The sequence below is a fragment of the Lathyrus oleraceus genome, chromosome 4, assembly GCF_024323335.1.
Source record: "Lathyrus oleraceus cultivar Zhongwan6 chromosome 4, CAAS_Psat_ZW6_1.0, whole genome shotgun sequence".
NCBI classification, from domain to species: Eukaryota; Viridiplantae; Streptophyta; class Magnoliopsida; order Fabales; family Fabaceae; genus Lathyrus; species Lathyrus oleraceus.
In genome coordinates, this window is record NC_066582.1 from 402,780,881 (window position 1) to 402,807,619 (window position 26,739).

Consider the following 26,739-nt stretch of genomic DNA (forward strand, 5'->3'; position numbering starts at 1 on the left):
GGAAGAAAATACCGCGTAATATCTAACAACATAAAGTGAACTGAAATAAATAATGATAAAATTTAATTGAATTAAGTCCTAAAATATGATATAATTTCATGTTATCACTAGGCGAGCGTGTAGCGAACAGGCCAGTTTGGGTCATTCGTGGGCTGGGCCTTCGTTCCTTTAAGATCAGTGTCATAAAAATGATTCGGAATGCCTTGAAAAATGTCTTGAAATATTAATGGGCAAATTTTGGGGTATGACACCGATGCATCAGTTTCTAAAATGAAGGGTTTAGAGAAATCCGGAAGTGCCAAAACAGGAGCCACGGTGATGGCCTTCTGTAAAGCTAGAAATCCCTCAGTTGCAAGTTGGTTCCATACAAATGCATCTTTCTTCAACAATGTTGTCAAGGGTGCAGCAATAGTAGCATAATTTCGAATAAATCTGCGGTAATAACCTGAGAGACCCAAAAAACCTCGTAAGTGTTTGAGAGTTCTAGGAAATGGCCAATCCAATACATCTTGTACTTTGGATTTTTCCATTTGTACGCCCTGGTGAGAAACCGTATGACCTAGATAATCCACTTCACTGAATCCAAAACAACATTTGGACATATTTGCAAATAGAGAATGTTGGCGTAGGAGCTGCAACACTTCAGTCAAGTAAGATAAATGAGCTGACCACGTCGGACTGTATATAAGAATATCATCAAAGAATACCAATACGGACTTTCGGAGTTGAGCCTGGAATACATGATTCATTAATCTTTGGAAAGATGCAGGGGCATTCGAAAGGCCAAAGGGTATGACCAACCATTCATAAAGGCCTTGATGTGTTCGGAAGGCAGTTTTATGTCGATCTTCAGGCTTGACCAGTATTTGGTGGTACCCGGATCTAAGGTCTAACTTAGAAAAATATTGCGCACCAAAGAGTTCATCTAAAAGTTCATCCACAGTTGGGATAGGAAAATTGTCCTTGATAGTGATAGAGTTTAAAGCGCGATAGTCCGTGCAAAATCTCCATGAGCCATCTTTCTTCTTAACTAGTAACACAAGGGAAGAGAAAGGATTGTAGCTAGGTTGTATAATACCTTGGTCAAACATCTCTTTCACCATGAGTTCAATTTGTTCTTTTTGACTATGGGGGTATCGATATGGTTTCACTTTCACTAGATTGCTACCTGCCGCCAACGGGATATCATGATCTTGGAACCTAGCTGGAGGAAGACTTTTAGGTTCAACAAACACATCAACAAATGCTTGTAATATAACTTCAATGTCAAGGTGTGGATCAGTGTTGACAATGTTATCCTTAGGTACAATCTTGTCAAACTGAAGGTAAAAAGCAACATCAATCGCATGAGTATGTTGTAATCTCCTGATGTGATGGAACTGTGTCGGTCTTGGACCCTTAGATTTCTCATCATAAAGTGTAATAAAGTTATCCTTGACATAAAATTTTAAAGACATAGCATTGTAATCAGCAATATGTGGTCCTAAGGTTTTTAACCACGGGACTCCCAACACCAAATCAGCTCCAGATATAGGTAATAAGTAAACAGGGATATGTAATGTGTTACCTTGAATAACTATAGGTAAGTCTTCAATGTAACCCATCGTAGTCAAGGAATTCCCATTTCCAACCATAACTTGAAACTGTGTATTAGCTTGGACTGGCAATTGCAAGGATTGAGCAATCCTTGGTTGTAAAAAATTATCAGAGCTGCCACTATCCAATAAAATTGTAACTGCAATGCTTTGAATCTGACCTTGAAAGCGCATTGTGCCCATACCATGAGAGCCATTCAATGCATTAAGTGACAAGTGATGCTCAGAATCTCCAATTGTTGGTGGGTCATGTAAAGTGGTGGCAAGGGGATCTGGTGGTGGGTCATTGTCATCCTCTTCCATTTGTAATAAGAAGTAATGACGGTTTGGACATTTGTGGGTAATGGAAAATTTCTCATCGCAGTAATAACAAAGCCCTTTTTTGCGGCGGATTTGTATCTCGGCACGAGTAATGCTTTTAACTGGGTTGCTTTTGAAATTTGGGTTGTTTGGTTTAGGGTTAGGAAGTAATGGTGGATTTGTGGGGTTTCGAGGTGTGGAATTTGGGCCAGGGAAATGGTACGGCTTGTTGACGGTGGAATTGTTAGGTTTTGGTGGTGGTGTAGGGCAGTATTTCTCTTCGAAGAGTCTGGCAAAGGCGTAGGCGCGAGACAACGACGACGATGTTTGAGCAATCACGTCACGCTTGATATCCGATTTAAGGCCACTTATGAAACAATCAAGGGTGGCTTCAGGACTCAAACCTTGTGCTCTGTTAGCTAATGCAATGAAAGCAGTGTAAAATTCAGAGACGGTGGTGGTTTGTGTGAGTTTGAATAGAGTGGGTCGTGGGGATTCATACGGAGATGGGCCGAACTCCATTTCCAAGGCCCGTGTAAACATGGCCCAAGGCTGAAACAGCTCATTTCGAGAAATCATTTGGAACCAAGGCACAACGTCTTTTTCCATGTGCACGGCGGCAATGGTAAGACGGTGGTTATCCGGCGTAGCATAAAATTCAAAGAATTGTTCAGCCTTAAAGATCCAATTCATTACCTCAGATCCATCAAAACGAGGAAAATCGAGTTTGATGTTGCGCATCTGAAACGGTTGAATCGTTGGAGTTGGGGTCGCTTTGTTAGAAGAGTTTTGCGGTCTGAATCTTCAAGAAACTTTTGCAACGTTTTGTGCATATCAGCGATGGAGTTCTTCATACTTTTCATGCGTGTATTCTCAGCCATTGAAGAGCTCAATGGAAGCACCAAATGTTATAAACCAATCAAGCAGTACACACACAATTTAGTTATGCAATTAAAAATGGTACTAACAGTGCAATCAAAGTGCAGTAGCATAGAAATAGTGATTATATTGATGGAAAATGGCTAAGCCAATTGTAAGAGGAATACAAATAAAACGTAACAGAAAAACATAGAAGCTTCCAGAGAGGAGAGAGAGTCAGGATATCAATCCACTAAATTCTTCCCACCCTATCATTGCCACTCATTGTGGTACTTAATCAAATTCTGCAGCATATTTTCTGTTAGAGAATTTAGTCCTCAATCCACGTCTAGGCTCCTCAAAATGTGGATCATGTGCCACGTGTTCTTCTCCATCATTTACTGTGGTAATTTCTTTGTCCTTATTCATAACAGTTTCTAACACAATACACATAGCTCATTGATCTTAATATATGTTACTTCTGATGGGGCCGTGTGTGATCTTAATATATGCTACTTCTGATGGGGCCATGTGTAAATAAAGGACGATTGTAATAAAGTATCATCAACATAAAGATTCTTTTGTCAAACTAAATAGATAAATAAGGATCCTAAAAAAAGTTGTAAGAACATCATAACAAAATAAAACCACCACCAACCTCTTGTTTCATTTTGAATTTGCTAATAAAAATGATTGACGCCGAATTCCATGTTATTAACTCCATGACTTCTCAATTTTCGTATTAAAAAAGATGGAGAGATATGCGTAAACTTTATCTTACTTTGTTTAATTCAACAATTCAGAAAAATACCTACGTGATAATCAATATAAAGTAATTGACAGCAACAACATTATTAACTCAAAATTCAGAACCGACTAATTAACATAAAGAACATACTGGAAGCTATCCCCCAATATACTAAAACATATCCTAGGGTGTGGGAGCCAGAATCCAATACTATCTTTGATCCTGCTTGTTTTGAAATTAAGCCATTTCCCTGACAATAGGTTTGGAGGCTGGTTGCTGCTCAAAAACTCTTAATCAAAACATTTACCATACTCAGAAATTTACATTTTTAAGACATCCCTCATTTATGTAAAATTAGCAATCAATATGTTTGTGCGATAATATAATAACCGTTTCACGCGATTTGTTGTAGTAAATCTCGTTAGCTTTCATTAGTCCCACACAATATGCCGCATTAATACTTCCATGGTGCATAGAGTCCATTCATATACAAAAGGATACGTTTGTGACAAAATTTGAAATATTGTAATGCTGTGGAGCTTTATAAAACGAAAATAAGAATTTCATAACCAAAACTTGTTTGCTTAAGCTAGCTTGTCGTCGTATTGAGCAAACCACTCAAAAATGGAATTTCTAGAGTCATACTTGCAAAGCCAATTTTATTAGGGAGACCCAACCCTGTGACCATTTAGTTTTTGGCGATCAAACATGCGAACTAAATTGTTAGCAGAACTGAAGTAAAAGCAATAAAAAGTTAATGAAGAACAATAGTCCAAAAAAGTTTTGGCAGCTGAAAAAAAGGATCAAACTTCCAAGTTAAACTCATTAATGGCATTAAGAACTATAAAAACTAATTAGGAAGAAAAGAAAAAATCAGAATGATGTATATATCTCAATCGACAATCATTCCAAAAAAATAGGGAATGAGCATACCCAGTCAGATCTATCACCGCGAAACTGCATATCACCGAAAACGTCACAACTGTCGTCGTCTCCCCTATTTCGATCGGTACCCCAACAACCTTATAGTTACCGTTGAAGAAAAGGAAGAGAGAAAAAAGAAGAAAAGGAAGAGAGAGATGATGTTCGTACAAACAGCGGTAGAGAGAAGAAATAAGAATGGGAAGATATGGATTAGAGAAGAAAGAAGAAGAGGAATAGAGAGATAATGTTAGGAAGAGAGATGATGCAGCGTGAACTTTGGCAATGGGAAACAAATTTTTTGAAAGTGACAAAGTTATCAATTTGACTTTGGAAATAGTTAATTTAGAACCAGAATGAATGAGAATCAGTCAACAAATGTATATAAAGGTAAATGAAATACAACAAATGTGCATAACTTTTGCAACTAAATGGTCAAAAAGCAAACTTGATTCAATTTTGAAAATTATGGACCACATTTGCCTCCGAATTGATGATGTGGCAGAAAAAAAAAAAAAGGGCAATATTAAGGGCTCGTTTGATTGAGTTTTGATTTTCTATTTTTAAAAATGATTTTATAAATCAGTTTTAAAAAATTGTTTTTAAAAAAACTAATGGAATAAAATCTGTTTGGTAGTTCTGTTTTTAAAAATCGTTTTAAAAATTTTAAAGTTAAAAACTTGTTTGGAGAAATTGTTTTTGGTTTCTAAAATCTAAAAATTGAAAAAATTTATAGTTTTTAAAAACTATTTTATAAATCAATTTTAAAAGAGTTTTGAAGAAAAACAATAAAATAACATGTTTGGTAATTCTACTTTTAAAAATCGTTTTAAAAAGTGTACGACTTTTCCTTGATTTTTCCTCATCATAATTTCCAAAACTAAAAACCAAAAACCAAAACCTCTAAAACCTGTTTTAGTTTTTTAGTTTTTAAAACTCTCAATAGAGAATAGTTTTCAAAAACAATTTTATAAAATTAGACTACCAAACAAATTTTCTTATTTTCAAATTTTAAAAACTAAAAAACAGTTTTACAAAATCAAATCAAACAGGCCCTAAGTTTTCCCGAGCATCTAATTTTCTTATATTATAGATTTCTCTTCTCCAAGAATAAAAGTCAAAGACGAATTGAGTCTTAAATCTCAAATTTTAATAATAATAATAATAATGCAATGATCTAGATTTCATGTTAATTGAAGACCTCTAAGTGTATCATAAAGCTCTCACATAAGATTAGAGGCACAACAAGACTATAGTAATTCCAACTACCATTAACACGAGATTTTAAAAGATACATTGTCGACGTGACATATAATCACTTGATAACCATTCGAAGATGAATAAACTTCATTTAAGGAACCAGTCCAAATTAGAACATCCTCATGATTATTATCAAGAGACACTTTTGATATTATCCTTGACCAGATTGGGAAGAGTAGTACTAAATCTATTAAACAACCATTGACCATTAAACTTTGATCTTTGTGTCAGTAATATGAATATAGGGAACCAAATTGCAAAGATAATCATCACATGTCCATTTATCATACCAAAAGGAAAGATCATCACGACCAAACCATGAAGATGATGCATATCTCCCAAGTATTTAACAGTAAGCATTTGGGTCCATAACTTCTGTTGCCATATTCATATTGTACTTGTAATGTTTGATAAAGGCATCTGACAGATCTTGAAAGCACTGGATGTGGCTTTGGTCAAGGCTTAAATACCATTTAGAGGAAGCGCCACTTAAGCTATCCTGAAAACAATGTATTATTAATTTATTGTTCTCGAAATATGTTTCCATATTTCGATAGTACATAATTAGATGGCTTTTGGAGGCATGAATGACCCTAATATGGGGCCTTGAACTTTGATGGGATCACAAGATCGGATGCTAAGCATATTTTCTTGGACGTAGCTGTTGTACCCCAAAATTTATCCTACCCTTTTCACTTTTTATCGGACCCACGACTTGAAGTCCATTTGCATTCATCCACTATGCACTGGGCATTCATGCTAATATTAATCCTAATTCACGCCTCTTGAGGTCATTAGTTGACTTTCTGGTCAACTAGTTGACCAAAGTTAACCATCCATCCCCAAGTCCATATTATCTTGACTTTAGTAACATCGGTAAAAATTGTTTCTAATTGTGAGGCTAATCCTGATTAATCTTAATTAGAGTTATTCTTTGATCGGATTTTAATTGATCATTAATTCCAAGTTGAGTTAAGGCGAATTTCAATCCAAATGTAAAATTCCAATTTTTTTAATTTAATCCCATTTTACTTTTAAATTAATTCTAGTTAATTCTAATCAATTTTTAATTGGATTCCTTTACTCATTTTAAAATGACTCCTTATTTTCAAATTAAATTTTTAATTGATTGTGAAACCTCAATTTGATTTTTAATTGATTGTTTTGGGTTTAAATTTTAGATTTTTTATTTTAATATCAAATTAATGGCAATTTTAATAATTGAATTAAATTAGTTTGATTAATTTTAATAGAATGTTAGAATAAATTGGTAATACATTCCAATCTCATAACCAATTAACTCATTTGTAAACCATATCCAAAGTAAGCCCATATCCATTACAAATCATATCCAAAGTCCATTGTTACATATCTACGTAAACCAACCCATATATCCACATGTGCAAGACCACATACAAAGCAAGGGATAGGAATAATGACACAGTAGGAAACGTGGAGCACCAAATGCAGCTTCCATATAGCCACCTGCATAATTTTGACACAAAACCTGCAGAATTAACAGGAACAAAATTAACAAAACTGCATTTTTCAGAGTTTAACAAACATAGCAACCACACAAACTAAATTAATATTGAAAACTGTTTTAAACTATTTTCTAACTTGATAACTATTACCACTTATTAATCCAGCAATCATTTAATCAAAACTCTGCATGCCTGCATAACTCAAAACCTCACAGAACAATAATGAATCTGACAGAATTGAAAATCAGCATAACAAAAATATCAAAAAATCTCTAACAGAATTTCCAACTGAAATCTAACAGAAATCTCAACTAACCTAACCAATTCACACTAACAGAATTATTAACGGATTAGGCACTCTAACCGTTTGGAAGGGGAGAATGTTAACAGAGTGTTAACTCTGTGATATTTCAATCAGTATATATATCTGGTTCACGTTTCAAAGAAGGAATTTTTGCTTTTGCTGCACCAACCCTCACCATCTCTCGAACCAGTTCAACCATTCCACCCTCACTAAAGCTCTGAGACAAAGCCATCAAAGCTCCACGCTGAAGCTTTGATTGGTTGAGCTAGAATTCACTCTGCCTCAGTCTCTGCACAAAAGCTCGTGGCAACCAAAACCAGAAGTCGCAGAAGACGGGAAGATCGAAGGTTGATGTTGAGATGCGAATCGATGGAAGAGCGTGATCTGGTTTTTGTTGGTTCGCGAAAGTATTTCAATGACGAAGCGTTTGTTATTCCCTTCTTAGCTCATGAGTCTTCCTGTTTTATTATGCTTGGATAAGGGATTGAGCCTCAGGCTCGATCGAATATGACCTGTGCACCTCTTCCATCGCCGTTCACACCCCTCTCATGGGCTTACACCTCCCTGTTTCTATATCCAAGCAGCCATGACTGGGCCTCCACGTTGAGCTTTCTGCTTCCATTTTGGGCTTGCGCCACTGATAAGAAAACTTTACCCCGTACCCCTACAATTGTACCCACACCCCTACATTTAATTTTTTTTGATCAAAATACCCTCATATAAATAGGGTATATTTTTCAGAAATAATTTTTTTTACCATTTTCGTCTGAAGACTTTCGGAAACCAAATTTTCCATTTTTTTGGCATTGTAAACCGGAACACTCAGAGTAAGTCTTCCGGTTCACATAGTGTATATCGGAACACATTTCTAAAGTCTTCCGGTTTGTTGTCTTTTGGGGGCACTGAACCGGAAGTCTTTTAGAAAGTCTTCCGGTTTGGTTGGTTGTATACCGGAAGTCTTTCTTAAAGACTTCTGGTTTGGATGATCTAAACCGGAAGTCTTTTAGAAAATGTTCTGGTAGTCATCCTTTTTTTTATACACCGAAACTCGTCTTTGAAGTGTTCCGGTGCGTATTTTTTTTATTTTTTTTTATAATTTTTAATAATTTTTTTTATAAAAAAAATTGTAGTGGTTCGAAGACGAGGTGCAGATGGTAGGATTCCAGTCCGCACGTTAGGCCGGGGCGCATCTTCATCTGCAGCTAAGCCGACTGGATATCCAGGAGGGTCGTACGATACGTCTCTTTTGGTGAAGTACGAGCATCATGTTGCTCGACATTTATGGTTCAGTGAGGTAAATAAACGGGATATATTTGAAAATGAATAATAGTTGAATATTTTATATTGTGTTTTCTAATATGTGTTTTAATTATTTTTAGGAAAAAGGTCCAAAGAAAGAGTTGAAGGTTGCTAGACATGGACTGAAGCTGACATCTAGGGTTCCATTGGCTCTTCCACCACAGATGGAGAGTTTGGTATCTAGATCTGGTTTATCTTCACTTCAGAGAACCAGTCTGAACAAGATAGACACAAATCTTGTCTCTACATTTGTGGAAAGATGACATCTAGAGACATCTTCATTTCACATGTCGTTTGGTGAAATGAGCATTACTTTGGATGATGTCTCATGTCTGCTTCACTTGCCCATCAGGGGTATCTTCTGGAGTCCTCAGGATGTGACAGAAGAGGTAGTTGTTGAATTTGTTGTTGACTACTTAGGAGTGTCATAGGGTGAGGCACAGTCACATGTTCGTAGCTGTAGGGGTTCGTATTACAAGTTGGAGTGGTTATACGATTTATTCGTACAGCATAGAGTTGCTTCTAGCTGGGCATATGCGACTAAAGCATATTTGTTGATGTTGGTGGATTCCACCATTTTTGCCGATAAGACCTTTACACTTGTAGAGGCACGATACCTCCTCCTGTTTACGGACTTAGATAGATGTTCAGGATATAGTTGGGGAGCAGCTGCACTAGTTACCCTATACAGATATCTTGGAGATGCGTCCATGTACAGTTGCAAACAACTCGGTGGATATCCTACTCTCATACAGGTATATAATTTAATTTTGTTTATTAAGTGTTGGATTCATTTTATAAAATATGTTAACTTAATTTATTTTATTTATTATGTTTGTATTTTGTAACAGTGTTGGATTCACGAGTACTTTCCAACTGTTGGAAAAAGAGGGGAGAATTGGAAACCAGTTGATAACTGTGGTCTTCCCCGAGTGATGAGATGGTCGTATAGGCAAAGAGTCCTGAAGGTTGATGATTTACGACATATTTTGGACGAGCTGACACCTGCCGATGTCATATGGCGTCCATTTGAGGATCATAGAGCATGACGTCTGTTTGATGAGATATGTCTCTACAAGGGCTGTTTGAAGTGGGGTGAAACAGATGTTCCATACTTGCCTGACAGATGTTTACGTCAGTTCGGGTATAGGCAGTATGTTCCATCCCCACCTCTTGATTGTATGATGGCGACGGATAATGATGTTGATTGGATTAGTTACCATCAGAGTGTTATCGATGTGATCGGTCCATCTACCCTGGCCACCACTTCGTCTGATGTAAAAGATAGTTATCTGGAGTGGTATTATTGTGTTTCGCATCCACGGTTGGTCCCTCCCCATCGTGACGATCCAAGAGAGGTACCAGTTCCTGTATATGACGCCGGACCATCTGATCCTGATTGGGCTCGTGTATCTACATTGATTCATCGCTATCTGAGACAAGTTAATGCTGAAGAGGAAGATCCACAGTTTGCTGATTTATTTGAAGCTTTGCATATTTCTCATTCACATTGATTTATGTATTAAGTTTTAGAACTGAATATAATAGACATAATATAAAATTCATGTTTTGATTACATATTTATGTTTTGAGTACATATTCATGCTAATATAGGTGTAAGTAATTGCCAATGTTGCATACGTCCTGCAAATCCTAACATCCAAGTAGTTGCTGTATGAGAACGAAATTTCCTCCAATCTAATGTGACTGGTGGCAATGGAAACCCCTCTTTCATGTTAACCTGATAAAGTGAAATAATTAAAATATTAAGTCATATAAAATATTAAGTGAAATAATTAAAATATTAAGGCATATAACATAACTTGTCATATAAAATACGTACCTGAACCTAATGATTGTGGTTAACAAAACCAATGCAATAAATAGAGACATTTGGTGAATGTGAACTTGTCATCGGAAATAAAGTCATGCACGGATTGCCTAAACAGACAAGTACAACATTATAGCGATTCGCTATCAAGTAACCCATATCTGGTAGACTTAACCATTTTTCAGGTGGCTGTGAACCAAAGGATTCTATCATCAAAGATTCTCTCACTTCTTACAACCGATTAGAAAATAACTTGTCATACAAAGTTGACCTGTCCTTGTCTATTATTTCCAACCCCAACTCTTTGCGAACCATTGGCCAACCATCCTCACCATATCCATGCAATGACTCTAAATCCACAATTACCATCTGATTCAATATTAACCACATCTTCAATGTATGATCTAATATGTTTAGAAAATTGAAGAATGAATTGTGGTTGCTTCTTTGATAATTTTAACTTCTTCGAAGTCTGTGATGGTTGAGATTGCCTTTGTGAAGATTGAGATGCCTTATCAACATACTCATGATACGAAGGGTCCCTATAAACATCATATTCTGCTGGTTTTTTCCCTTTCTTCTTCACTCCTCCTTTGGTTTTTAGTTTCTCAGGTGGTGGACACAATGGAGTCATTGTTGGGTATGCTAGTTCACATACCCTACTCTTTAATGCCCTTTTCCCAATAACATCTAATGACCTAAATCGTCTCCACAATTCATCCATTGCACAAGTCATATCCACCTCTGATCCATCATCTTTACCTACCTCTAACTCAACTTCCATAGTTAGTTTCCTCCAATGAACACGAACAACATCAATGAGTATCGGTATACCACCTAGTGTGTATCTTCCTAACTCACAAGCACAAGGTAACCCATAAGATGTTCTAAGAGTACAACCACATATTTTCCTGTTAGTTCCAACATAATCAACTCTCAATAACTCTTCAGCAATACGTCTCAAAGCAGCTCGAGATACGGAACCACGCAAATAACCATAAAAGGGACTTATGTGCGCGTGCTCAACTTCGTAAAAGCAAGATCTCTATCTGTCAAAATCACTTGTGGACACATGTCTTTCTTCATAAACAACTCTTTTAGTTTCTCCAATACCCAACAAAAATTCTCTATCTGCTCAGACTCCATATACGCAAATGCAATAGCAAAAGTCAACTCGGTCGATGTCATGCCAACAATTTCAAACAAAGGTTATCTATATTTGTTTGTCTTGTAGGTGCTATCCATAACTAACACAATCGGAAAAATATTCAACAACTTAACTGAATCAAGATGTGCCCAAAATATTTCTCTCACCACTTTCGATTCCTCCTTTTTTCTACTCCAATAGACATAGCCTGCATCCTCAATAAGCTTAAATAGATGTTGTATCTTACTCCTAGGACCTCTTATCTTTTTTTGTATCACACTCTTATGCTTGTATACTTGCGTAATCCGAGTGACATTCTCAGGATCTCGGTCTTACAAGGAAAGCAATATGTGTCTAGGTGGTACATGTCTCTTTGTCAAATCAGTGACATGTTGCTTCTCATTTGTGGTCAACCTACCAATAAACGAATGACATTCTAATCTATCAGGTAAACCATGATTATGTAACCCACATTTTACATCAATCTTCCAACTAGATCCATCTTTCGCCGGAGTCGACCTGATTTTAAATGGGCATCCACATTTCTTGGACGCACTTTGGGTACCACTATCAGTACTCTTGTGTTTCCCACCTTTATCACAACCAAATATTAATTTGTTACTTCTCCCTCTCTTCCCTGTTTCAGTATCTGAACGACTGATAATAACAGTTACTTTATTATTGATTCCAACCTCTTTAATCCATCTGATAACCTCTTCTCGTGTACCAAATCTTTCAGTCGTTATAAACGCATCAGTAGTATCTACACATATTTGGGGAAGATTTTCCATTCCTGCAAAATAAAAAACAGATTAAAAAAAATATAAAAAGCAAACCAGAACACTTCTTGAAAGAGTTCCGGAACACATATTACACAAACCGGAACACTTCTTCAAAGAGTTCTGGTATGTGTAAATTTGTTTACCGGAACTCTTTCAAGAAGTGTTTCGGTTTGTAACTTTTTTCTGATTGAACCGAAACTCTTTCGTTAAGTCTTCCAGTTAATTGCTTTGTGTGTTCTGGAAGTCATTTTTGAAGTCTTCCGGTTTGGGAAAAATACACACCGGAAGTCTTTTTGTGGGAGTTCCGGTGCGAGGGGTGTGAAACGTGTAATTTCTAAAATTTTCAACTGAATGGTAAAAATGAAATGGTAAATTGGTTAAAACCAATTAAGGGTAGAATGAGAATTTTTAAAAAATTGTAGGGGTATGAGGCTAACTGTAGGGGTACAAGGTAAAAAAATTCACTGATTAGCATAAGGCCCGTTTCCAACCCTTTATTTTGCTGTGTTTTTGTTATCCTTTCAGCTTTGGTTTTTTGGCAAGGACTTTGGGCCCAAGGCCCATTTGATTAATTACTGCTCTCCAGGATTTGGCATTGCACCACCATTTCCAGGTTTGCAACCTCTGGCCCATTTTTGATTAATTGAATTAGGATAATATCAAGTTCCAATTAGAATAATATTAGGTTTTAATTTAGGTTAATTAAGAATGATTAGAAATATTTTGATTAGTTAGAAAATAATTAGTTGACCCTTTAGAATATTTTGGTTAACAATTGACTAGGAATTTAATTTTTGGTTTAGAATTTGATTGTTTTTTAGAATATTTGGTTAAGTAGGATTTAATTAGAGATTAAATCTTGATTTTAGAACATTAGCTTAACATGATTTCAATTAGGATAATCAGGTTGATAATTGACAATTAGGAATAAATCTTGATTTTAGGATTTAATTAGATTCTTAGGTTTAATTAGAAATTAGGGAATTTTAATTAGATTAAAATTAGGTTTTACTTGACTTTAGAATTTAATTAATTTCTAAACATTAGGTTAGCATAGATTTTAGAACTCAATCAATTTTTAGGTTTTTATTAGAAATAAAACTTTTAGACCATAAAATTTGATATATTTTGATAAATGACCATTTTGCCCTTATGGGCTTATTTTTGGTATTTTGTGATAGAATGACATGATCCCTTTAGAATTAGAATGTGACATAGAATTTAATCGTTCCTTATTATTTTAGGACTTGACATAGAATTCTAACCAATATTTTGACCAATTTGCACATGTTCCCTTAGGACTTCTAACTTAGAGTTTTCAATCAATTTCTAATGCATAATCCCTTAGGGTAGTTTCTAACAATTACTAACTTCAACTAGATCCTAACATAGTTCCCTAAAAACAAAACAAAACCCATGATTAAATTGATCAAAAGCAATTTTGATTAATTAAATCCTTTGAACTTGTATAATCCCACAGTCTAAATTGAGTGACCGAAAGACCCTTGGTCACTTAATAAGACTTTTCTTCCAAGCTGTGGAGCTTAAGGCCTCAAGACAAGATCTTCAATCAAGGCATCCTCAGTCATACCAAGCAGCGGATTATTTAAGCACATCAAATGTAGCAGCTTCAAGAACTTGTTAAGTCAAAGTTAGAAATGTGTGGCACGAGTCTTAAGCAATAGAGAAGGAGTGGGACTGGAGTATTCCTACCCCCACTCTGAGTATCTTTGGGTATGGGACGTATGACCCAGCGCTCATCGTATTCACCTCTACTCATATATCTTAGCATAATTCTAATCATACGATTGGCAAGTCTCTCTTTCTCTCTCTCTCTCTCTCTCTCTCTCTCTCACACACACACACACACACACACACACACACACACACTATAAAAGCAAAAACAACAAAAAGCAAGGACAACAATCAACAACTTATCAATCATGAATCAAGTTGTACGATACGAGCCTTAAGTAATGGAGAAGGAGTGAGACTGGAGTATTCCTACCCCCATTCTGAGTATCTTTGAGTATGGGACGTATAACCCAGCTCTCATCGTATTCACCTCAATTCATAGGCTTTAGTGCAATTCGAATCAAACGATTGATAAGGTCTTCATCAATGCAAGAAACAACTACAAAGACTTTTCTCTCTCCACTTGAAAGTTATTGTGATTCTCACCATCCAATAACTATCAAGTCTATCCATTATTCATTTTATTCAATTCCCAATCATTCCATTCAAATCATTTCAATCTCAGTCATCCATTTCCTCTTGCCTCCAATCAATTTCTTTTCATCCCCTAGTGGGTTGGACTACGAAAGCTCTGATTTCCTCATTACACAATGAGGGTACATAGGCAGGAGAACCCAGTTTCTTCGTGAGCTATCTTATCTATTCTTATCTTACTTATCAATTTATTTTATATAAAGATCAATCATTCAATCCTCATTCAGTTCATGCAAGGGTCACATACCCATTTCTCAATCAATAGCTTCATGTATTGCCTATCAGTTCAGACTATGGCTTACTTTGTTGCTTGCTCTCAAGGTGCAGACCTTGGCAACTTCCTTTAGCCCATGGAGTTCAAACTCTGGCTTTATCCTTTGCCCCAAGGTGCAGACCTTGGCGACTTCTTTTAGCCCATGGAGTTCAGACTCTGGCTTTGCTTCTTGCCCTCAAGGCGCGAACCTTGGTAAGCTTCTTTAGCCCATGGAGTTCAGACTCTAGCTTTATTCTTTTACCATAAGATACATATCTTGGCATCCTCGCCCTATTGATTTCAGACTCTGGCTATCTTGATTTTGGCTATACATTTCAAACTTTAACATACTACCCTGCCTTACAGTTCAAACATTGGAATTCATTTATCCAGCCCTTGGAGTTCAGACTCTGGCTACCTTTTGCGTTGCACATACAATTCATACTTTGGAATGATACTCTTCCTCCCAGATGGAGTTCCGACTCTGACATTCAAATCAGTTCCTTTGCCTTATAGTCCAGACTATGTCATGCTTATCCATCTTGCCCATGGAGTTCAGACTCTGGCAACCTTTGACATTGACTCCGAGTTCAAACCTTGACAATATATCTTTGTTTCCCCCTTTGAGTTCAGACTCTAGGAATCCATTCCCGGCCTTGTATTTAGTTCAGACTATGGAACTCATCTATCTTGCCCTATGGAGTTCAGACTCTGGAAATATCTCATTTGTCCTCGTGGTTGATTACCATCATCAGTTAGTACCATGTTCCTGCTCGTTAAGCAACCTGCCTCTAGGCAATCCTATCAATCTCGTTCTTCTTATTTCAGCCTTAGTGGGTTGAACTACGATTGCTCTGATTTTCTCATTGCACGATGAGAATACGTAGGCACGAGGGTTCGAATCCTACGTAAGCATACTTATTTATCACTCCTGCCCTAGGGCATTCTTCCATTCATCTCCATGGAACATTAATCACAACCTACATTCATATACTACCTTCCTTCACTCCATGTGATATACCTTATTCTCTAAACCAAATACATTATACCATTGTGCTCCATCTTGTACCTCCCTGTGAACCAAGAGTTGTTTGGCCCTTACCCCAAACACATAATTCCTCTCTTTTTCGGTTGTCCCCGTACACTAATATAAGTGTTATACGCCCTCACTCGTCGGTTCATACTTGTTTACTCTTGGGTTCATCTTTTCACCCTTTTTGGAGTTCAAACAACAGTATTCTTTGGTTCATACCATACTTCTACCACACTTCCTTTCCATCTCTTGTCTCTAGTTCTTCGAACTACGAAAGCTCTGAATTCCTCATTGCACTATGAGGATACGTAGGCATGAGGGCCCCAATCCTCACCGAGCACTCTATCTATTTCTTTTCCTTTCCCATTCTTTTGCGAGTAATCTTAGAGATAACACCTATTCGAGCGAGAGCAATCAAAATGGTTCCCATGGAGTACCATGGATGTTTGGGGTGCTAATACCTTCCCCTTGCATAACCTACTTCCTTACCCAGTATATCTCTTTCCCTCGGGTTTTATCGATGTTTTCCCTTCCCTCTGGGGATAAATAAAGTTCGATGGCGACTCTGTTGTATGTTCAAGCGTGCGATACGTTCAGGTATATTTCCGTTAACTTCAGTAGCACCAAAAACTTTGCCTCATTCAATGACTCTCAATCTTTTCTCAAGAACCCGCTAACTTTCCTTCACGCCCTTAATTTCCCTGTGTCTTTCATCCTATCCATTTGAAGATTCAACAACATGATACACATAACGAGAGTCCTCAAACTATGGCTGTGCAATTGTGTGGACAATAGGTTGCACAATTGTATGGAAAACTAGATGTGCTACGATGGTGAGTGGTAAGGGAATCACATGTTGAGTAGACTGCACAAGGCTTGGGGTTTCCTCAAATGATGGCGAATACTTGGGAGGTAACCCAAACAGTAGCCATGTGGAAGGCATAATCCTAGAAGGTTGGGGATCGAAGCTAGCACCAAAAATCTCTAAAATGATCGTTACTTAAGGAGGTACATTCTTGGTTGTTAGACTTGGAGCATTTCCATTATCTGGCCCACATTTCCTCTTAGGTCATCGTGACCTTACCCTTGCATTTTCTTATTCCCGAATCTCAATTCTTTGGCAAGCGCGGGCTCGAGTAAAGTACTTGTGTTGGGGATTTAGTGTGGCACTAGCGAAAGAATACGAAATGGGTTTTTATTTGAAGACATGTGGATAATGCAGATGTATGGGAGTTTTTTTTTTGTGTTTTTATGCAAAAAAATGCAATGGCGGAGAGATTTAAGGTCTCCAACAGCCTAAAGCGTAGGCTCCCTATGAAATGTTCTATGTACTTTATACACAAACTCAAAGGGGATAACTCTAGGATTACGTTTAAAGGAATAAATCCAGAGTCACGGGCTTGTCAGAAATTTCCATGCAATGGTGGGCTAGCCACATCATGAGGATATATCCAAACAAGTCAACTCCAAGTAGGGTTTTCGCATCGTTCCAATGATATGTAAACCTCTCGGTTCAATACACACCATTTCATATTATAAACGGTTATTTGGCTCTAGACACGGCTCCTATAGTCACAAACCTTATTGAAACTTCAACGCAATTGTGGGTTAGTCATATCATAAGGAAGATTCCAAAAAGGTATACTCTAGGTGAAGTCTTCGTGTCATTCCAATGAGGTGTAAGCCCCTCGGTCCAATACTACGTGACTTCCGACCCTAATAACATGGTTTTGGTTTAGGTAAAGTTTCTAGAGTCACATACCTTATTTGAAATTTCAATGCAATAATGGGATAGCCACATCATGATGAAAATCCAAAACGGATCTACTCTAGGTGAGGTCTTCGTATTGTTCAAACGAGGTGTAAACCCCTCAGTTCAATACTACATAACCTATTATTCTAAGGTTCTTCTCCAAGCTTGTGTGAAGCTTTATCTCAAAACAAATTCCAATCCCACAGAGGCATGTATACAAAAATGAATACAATAACAAATCAAGATAATAGGAAAGCGAGAAAATACAAACAATGGTATCAATGTATTCACCTCCTCTACTCCAATGCACGTGGTATCAAAATTTGGATATTCAGAGGTGAGTTACAAAATCATCCAACTCGTCACTGGAACGAAGTCCTAACTCAGCACTAGACCGAAGTCCAACTCATCGCTGGACCGATAATCCTACTCATCACTGGACCAAAGTCCTAACTCGTCACCGAACATAAGTACTACCTATCTCCAATATACACGATGCATGAATGCTACACAAGTATATGCAATACTCGTCTAAACCTCCAACTTTAATACTCGTTGCTAGTTCCTCTCGAACCTAAAACTCAACATAAATCATTGCTAATGCAAGGCCACATAAATGGTTCTACTGAACCGAACTATCTCAGTATAAACTCTACATGTTTCCTCTTCATGAGGCATTCATTATAAATCTAACACAATAATTAAAAATATATAACTTCTCATCAATAATCATCAAATAACATCAAACCACTAACGAAAACGGAAACCACTCAAAAAATTGAGTCAAACGATCAAAAATATGTCAAAACAAGGGCTGGCGGTCAACCCTCTAGGCATGACGGCCGTCACGGCCACTGATCATCGTTCCCCCTCAATCACTCGTCATTGCGCCGACTCTTGGGCAAGGGAGCCCGTCTCTGAAGCTATGAAGGTATGCCTTCCGCCTCGTTGACCCCCGTCAATGCATCCTCAAGGGACGTCTTCCCCAATGCAGTGACGATTGGTCTGTCACGAATGTGACGCCAGTCACCGCTGTGCAGAATGCAAAAGTAGCATTTTATCCATGTATGCAACTCCATACCTTATATTTCAATTATAGAGAACCCCATACACACAACAAATCATCATACATTAATCATATAACATTTAACATATCAATAATGCACAAATTAATAATCTATATCATCAATTAGCCAAAAAAATCATCATTATGTTCATAAATTCAAAGCATATACACATGAACATCCAAACTCATAATTACACATACTGATTCATACGAAAATCAAAAATCAACAGATCACGAAAACAATAACATATCATAACAATCTAGAGAGGTTTTATATAAACCATCTCAGTATTCAACAACTTCGTCAATGGAGGAAAAAGGAAAGGAAGAAGGAAATATGATAAGGAATCTTTTCTATCCTTCATGCTTAAACACCCATATCATGAACAGTCCCCCCCCCCCCCCTTACCTCGAATTCGCAGAAAAGGTTGAAGCTTTAGCTATGGAGACTCTTCTCTTACTCTTGCTCAACTAGGGTTTTGCCTTTACTACGCTAGCAACTTCTATGTATTGTCAAACTATCTCACTTACCTTATGTTTAAAATGAAACCCTATTTATTTTTATTTCTAATAATTCTACCAACTTCCCTCATCTCTCACTAATTCCATTCACCACTCTCATAATTTCCCACTTTTTAGACTATTATTTTAAAAAAATAAAAATTATAATAATTTCTACTAAAAATCCAACCATCCTCAATAGTATTATTAACATAATTTAAGGCATTCTAAACTAAATTAAAAATAAAATAACAAAGAATCGAGGTGTTACAGTGACCACCGGTAGAATGATATCCTACAAGTATCATCAATTCTCCCTTATCATTCAACTTATTTCTAAGCAGTCCCGACACATGTCGATATGCTATGGGACCGAAAACTTTCAAATGATTCAGATTCAATTTAAATCCAAACCATGTTTCCTCTGCTGTTATCTTCTCAAGCTTATTTATTGACACTTATTCAACAAATATGCAGGTATGGACACCGCTTCTCCACATAACTCTTTTGGAAGTTCTTTCCCTTCAACATGTTTCTCACCATGTTCATAATAGATCAATTCTTCCTTCGGAAACACTGTTTTCCTGTGGTGTATAGGGTGGTACTACCTCATGTATTATGCTCTACTGATAAAAAAATATCTTAAAGTAATTTGAGATGTATTCGCCTCTATAATTCGTTTTAGGCACTTTGAGTTTGTGAACGCTTTGCCTTTCAACCATGGACTCGAAATTCTTAAACACTTCAAATACCTCATCCTTTCTCTTGATTAGGCATGCCCATAGATTTCTATTATCATCATCGATGAATGTGACAAAATATTTATTGCCACAAATGGAATCAACTTGCATCGGTCCACACACATTTGAAGGTAACCTTTCTCAAGAAATTGGAAAATACTTAGAAGGTTACACTTGATTCCGGGAATATATAACACATCCTTTATCAAAGAATGTATACCATCCCTTATCTCAATCGACACATCACTAATCCCTTTTGTCGCTAGAATGGTATCATCCACGAACTTCACTTTGTTCTTCATAGTATAATTGATTATGATAAATCAATATTTTATCCCCTACATATGAGTAGAGAATCTGGAATCAAAATACCATTTCTTGCTGCACTTAATTTCCTCTTTCGTAGTCACCATGACAAATTCTTCTCATAGTAACCAGTTACATCGTATTCGTAACCGGTTACAACATGGTTCTGTAGTGTTCTCCCAACTGATATTCCTGCACCCCCCCTCTATGATAACGACCAAGAGTTTGTTCTCCTCATCAAACACTTATCTTGTAACCTTGGTTTCATCACTTGAGTTTCCTTCTTGTTCGTATTGCACTCTCTTTAAAAATGACCAAACTTTTAACAAACAAAGCAATGCATCTTGCTCTTGTCAATCCTTTTCGTTTCACCTCTAAAGTTGCTTTGACCACCATTATTGTTGCATCTGCTCTCACTCTTTTGACAAGACGAATTCTTGGAACTTTGCGATTCTCTTCCACCAAAATTCTAAAATTCCCTCTACTATTCATGGGCCATTTCCCCTTCGATTTCTTATCTTTCTCATTGAAACGAGCTTGCAAAGAAATCTCATCCTTTTCCTTATCACAATTTCTCTCCTCCATCATTTATTCACGTGCTTCAAGAGACCTTTGAAGCTCTTTCTTGCTCATGGTCGTAAGGTCCTTCGATTCTTCAATCGCTACAACAATGTTATTGAATTTTGTCGTCAAAGAACACAAGATTTTCACGATAACATATTCTTCCGTAGCAGTTTCTCCACATGCCTTTACTTGATTTACCAACCGAGTAATTCTTGTCGTGAAATTGTTTATGATCGATCTCCTTCTCCTCCATTCGAATCAACTCAAACTGTCTTTTGTGAGTTTGTAACCTCACAGCCTTCGCCTTGTCAACTCCTACGTATACATTCTCCAAGATTTCCCACATTTGCTTCGATGATTCACAATCACCATTTTCTCGAAATTATCCGTATCAATGCATTTATGGATTAAAAATAATGCCTTGGAATCTTTCTTCTTTTCTTTCTTATGTGTTGCTCGTTATGCATCCGTTGCACCTTCGATAAGAGGGCTCACACCGTTCTTGATCACTTCAAGAAAATCTTGGTAGCCAAACAAAACATTCATTTTCTTGCACTATTTGTCGTAATTCTTCGCATCAAGGATGTGTAAGTTTGCAAAGATTCTTTCATTTGAGATAAAATTCATGTTGCACACTAGGTATTTGGTGGACCGAACCAGGCTCTTAATGTCAAATGTTAACTTGAAACCACAAGGTTGGTAAAAATGGAGTAATTGAGTGTGTGTGTGTGTGTATATATATATATATATATATATATATATATATATATATATATATATATATATATATATATATATATATATATATATATATATATATATATATATATATATATATATATATATATATATATATATATATAGAGAGAGAGAGAGAGAGAGAGAGAGAGAGAGAGAGAGAATAATTGAGGGTGAAAATATGCTCATACATCATTCTCATTAACTATATAATGATACCTCAAAGGTATATATACAAATACAATGGATTGAGACATAAGTAACAAATTGAAATAACAATTTTTTTGAAAACTAACTGCATGTAACCGGTTACTACGAACTTGTAATCAGTTGCAGGTGTTTCAATGATTAATTTCAACTTAGTGGTAATCGGTTACCAAAACGCAGTAACCCGTTACACCTATTATGATAGCCAAAAACATTACACCCTTTAACCGGTTACACCTGTTCTAACAGCCAAAAACACTACACCCATTAACTGGTTACCAAAACGCAGTATGTAACACCCCATACTGCTTTCAGGATTATCGACTGACCCCACAAACCAACATGAGTTTTTTCAGCATGCTTTGTCCTCACTCACACGCTTTCAGGGAAAATTCCAAGAATGTCACCCATCCAAATACTACTCCAAGTCAAACGCGCTTAGCCATGAAGTTCTTATTTGATAGACTACTTGAAAAGAAGATGTATCTTGTTAGTATAAGTATTACCAATCAATCCTTATAAGCTTTTCTTCAATCACGCAGTCACATTCCTGCACAACTTCAGGATCCCTCTCATTCTAATGTGAATTCGGCGACCACTCTCTGCCATCTTCGCCCTAAAGTGTTACATCCACTCTCCGTCCTTTCTGGCTTCGGGTGTTACATGCATACCAGCTTCCATTTGGTTCGTTTCCGAACCATATCGTACTGGGAGAGGTCTGACTCCGATACCATTTGTAACGCCCCAAACTACTTTCAGGATTACCGACTGACCCCAAAAACCAACACAAGTCTTTTCAGCATGCTTTATCCTTACTCACATGCTTTCTAGGAAATTTCTCGTAAGGTCACTCATCCAAATACTACTCCAAGTCAAGCACACTTATATATGAAGTTCTTATTTGATAGAATACTGAAAAGAAGATGCATTTTATTGGTATAAGTAATATCAATCAATCCTTATAAGTCTTTCTTCAACCATGCAGTCTCATCTCTGCACAACCTCAAAATCCCTCTCATTCAAATGAGAATTCAGCGACTACTCTCTGTCCTCATCGGTCTCGAGTGCTTCATCCACTCCCTGCCCTCTTCAACGTTGAGTGTTACACAGTAAATAGTTGCAACACTTGAATTATTGATTTTTTTACAACAAAATTATTGAAATCTTTCTTCAATTTTTACAATCATGAATGGAAGAAATATACATACAATTATTATATTATTATTCAATTTATTTATTTATTTTCTTACTTATAAAAAATGAGATATAAGGATTTAATGCATGAAGATATGTTAAATTGCACATAGTATTAAAATATTCTTTAGTTTATTTTATTTTATTAGTTTATTATATTATTCAAGTTTATATTGTACAAATATTTTTTATTTACATTTTTTTCTTTATTTTATTGTTAATGTTGTAGGTACGTATAACCATATGATGAATGAAATAATTGCATATGAGATTCTTCAATATTTTTATTTTATCAATTTATTATTTTATTGTTTGTTTCTATTTTATGAATTTTTTTTCTTCTTATTTATATTTTCATTTAATTATTTATTATTTATTTATTTTGTTGTTGTTTGTATGTCATGAATGAAAGAATTGTATATGAAATTTTTAATTTTTAATTTTATTTATTATTTTATTATTTTTTTATTTTTTAATTATTTTTTAATTTTTATATTGTTTGTTTTTTCTTATATATCCCCCCTATTTTTACTCTATGGGGGTGTTTGTTTCGTGGATACAAATATTATTCCCGGGAATATGACATTGGAATTCACATATTCCCTTGTTTGTTTCAAGTTTTGATAGTTTATGTCTGGGTACTTTTTGTTCCCAGGAATATGTTTTGTTAATAAATTTCTCTATTTTTATTCCCATGTCAAATGATGGGAATCTTATATTCCCATGGGAATATAAAATAACCAACCATAGCTTCCCACTCTCATGTTATTTTAACACATTTATTTTTAATTTTTAAAATTTAATTAAATAAAACTTAAAAATATTCCTAGGAACTTTATTGATTTTGCCAAACACATTGATGGGAATAAAGTTCCTGGCAATACTATTCCTAGGAATGATATTCCCGGGATTATAATTTTAATCCATCAAACAAACACACCCTATGCTTTTCTCTCTCTTTTTTAAATTTTTTATTGAAAATATACTTTTATTCTTTTTAAACATACAAACTACTAAATTATATCTAATTTCCTTTTTTTATGTTTTATCTATGGATTAAATTAGAAAACTACAGATTTTATCAGATTCATAGAACAAAATATGAATTTAAATAATTTAAAATGAGTGAACTATAAAATAAATAGTTAATAGTTGTTATTTTTACAAATTCATGATTTATTATGATATACTACATTTATTTTTAAGATTGTTGGTTGGTAATTACTATATTATTTTTTTTGTATACCAATAATAACATAGATATCATGTTTAATATTACAAGCCCAATACCCCTTACCCTAATAGCCCACAAACACGCCTATAAATGGCACACAGAATATATGTGTTATCAAATCATCTCCTGTTATATGTTGGGATTTACTTTATTTTACGATTTAATTTAGTTTCATTATGTAGGGTAAATTATCCGGTGAGGAGGATCTCCCAAAAATTGATAGGAAGTGCCGTATGACACTCTAAACAGCAGCACCGTTTGAGATACTGTTCTCATTCGCCGATACCAGAATACTGTTATCGGTCGAGTTCATTCTTTGCGGCGGCGCTGTGTGTGAGATTTGAAACGGGTTCCTGAGGGTACTTCATCTTTAAAATTATTTCGTTTTTTTTTTATTGTTGTGACTGTTGTACGGTCCGATGCCACGTCGGTGGTAGCTATATGATAGCAGTGATCTTCGATGCTATAATTGGAACAAAATCAATTCTTTCGCATATTGATAGGAATCTGCAGATCTTATTTTCCATGATCATGCTGAGCCGATTTGTGTGATTACATTTTTCTCACTTATTCATATAATTTATCATCTTTTTGGACTTCTTAGTGAAGTTGATGATGATGAAACAAATAGGAATTACCGTTTGAATTAATTTTCTTTCTTGGATGTAAATTTCTTGGTTGTGGTACCGAGGCCTTAGGATCTGGACAATTTGTTCATCCATTCTAGCTTTTTTGACATTGTAGGAAAAAATTTATTAAACGAGATTTTAATTTAGGGAAAATGAAATATGTAATGATTTTTTTTTTTAAATTGTTTTCAATTCTAATTACAAAATCATACTTAAACCTTTGAATTCGATGTCTAATTACAATATGGGAATGCTAACTTGTGCTCCTAGGTCTAGGTTACAAATTAAGAATCAAAGAAATATTATCTTGGAAATTGTATATTGATTCTAATAAAAATTGTTTAAATAATAATTTTTAATTTTAATTTTCACATACATATAAAATCAATAATGATTATGTGATTTCGTTTTTAATATTTTTATTACCAAGGAAAGAAATATAAGAAACAAATTAGAATAAATATAAAAATAATAGTAAATTTAAGTTAAAATAATAATAAATATAAAATATAAAATAATAAATTCGTAAAATTGTACTCCCTCCGGTCTCATATGTAAGAAAAAAAAAATTTGGAGTCTCAAATATAAGCAAAAATTAATTACAATGGTTACAATTAAATATACCATTCCAATTTTACCCTTAAATTTAGTTTTTCAATATTCATGTTTATTCCTATAATAACTCCACTTTTTACACTTCCAAAAGAGCATTTATTCTGAAACGTCATTTGTTATCATTGATCCTATAATAACTCCACTTTTTACACTTCCAAAAGAGCATTTATTCTGAAACGTCATTTGTTATCATTGCCTTTTGAAAAGTCATATCCTATTATAAATGGTGCAGTATCATCTTGTACAAAACTCCATGAGTCTTGTTCTTTTTCTTTTTTATACTCTAAAAATGGCAAACCCACATCATTTAGCTAATGAGTTTCCATCTTTTGATTTAGGTATCGAAGACAATAAAGTTCCTGAAACAATTCAAACTCCAACAAATGAAAGTGCAGAAAATATCACTCCAAAGAATGAAAGTGAAAATGCTCTAACTCCAACAAATGAAAACACCATTGTGATATGGATGAGTTTGATCTGAACAAATTATCAGCATTGAACTTTGGTGTCAAGAAAGAAGAGGTTAAAGATATGATAAAAATTTACTTAGATTATTTAAACTAGGTGTGTTCTTATTTGGATTTTTATGATGTTTAATGTTTCTTTGTTGTTTCTATTGCACTGTTAAAGAATTGTACTGCTATGTTTCTTTATGATTGTGATGTTTAATGTTTATTTTTCTAATCATCTTCTATTGGTTTTTTGGAGTAATGTCATTGTCTATTTTATTTTTCATTTGTTAAAAAATTCTAACGTGCAGTACCAGTGCCATCAGTAAGGAACTAACATGCATTCTTCATGAAACTAACTAGTAAGTCTAATGTAAACTAACTAGCATTCTTCATATTTTCTTCTTATGGTAATGTACAGTACCAATAATATGAAATAGGTAGTACAACATATAAACTAATAAGTCTAATGTAACTAACTAGCATTCTTCATATTTCCTTCTCCATGTAAATATAAATCAAATTTGACAAAAATTAGCGTACACTATTTTCATCTATTAATATATTAATGTATTCTTCATGAAACTAACATGCATTCTAGATCATGGAACTCACTATGAATACATTAATAAATTAATAAATTAATAGATGAAAATAGTGTACGCTAATTTTTGTCAAATTTGATTTATTCATTTTTCA

General features: G+C 35.3%; 2 long non-coding RNA genes and 2 other non-coding genes across 4 annotated transcripts; 2 read left to right on the forward strand and 2 right to left on the reverse strand.

The window, feature by feature from the left end:
* Positions 1-3,513: 3,513 nt before the first annotated feature.
* LOC127075685 (uncharacterized) lies at positions 3,514-4,891 on the reverse strand. The gene is made up of 2 exons (XR_007786631.1): positions 4,435-4,891; positions 3,514-4,233 (listed from the first exon to the last, which is right to left on the reverse strand). It is a non-coding gene; the product is annotated as an uncharacterized LOC127075685 (long non-coding RNA).
* Positions 4,892-6,939: 2,048 nt separating this feature from the next.
* On the reverse strand, positions 6,940-7,995 carry LOC127135595 (uncharacterized). Its single transcript, XR_007808615.1, has 2 exons — positions 7,531-7,995; positions 6,940-7,189 (listed from the first exon to the last, which is right to left on the reverse strand). It is a non-coding gene; the product is annotated as an uncharacterized LOC127135595 (long non-coding RNA).
* A 16,541-nt stretch (positions 7,996-24,536) lies between these two features.
* Positions 24,537-24,709, forward strand: LOC127077606 (small nucleolar RNA Z112). Its single transcript, XR_007787397.1, has one exon. It is a non-coding gene; the product is annotated as a small nucleolar RNA Z112 (small nucleolar RNA).
* Positions 24,710-24,760: 51 nt separating this feature from the next.
* Positions 24,761-24,907, forward strand: LOC127077629 (small nucleolar RNA snoR2/U65). Its single transcript, XR_007787419.1, has one exon. It is a non-coding gene; the product is annotated as a small nucleolar RNA snoR2/U65 (small nucleolar RNA).
* The last annotated feature ends 1,832 nt before the right edge of the window (positions 24,908-26,739 follow it).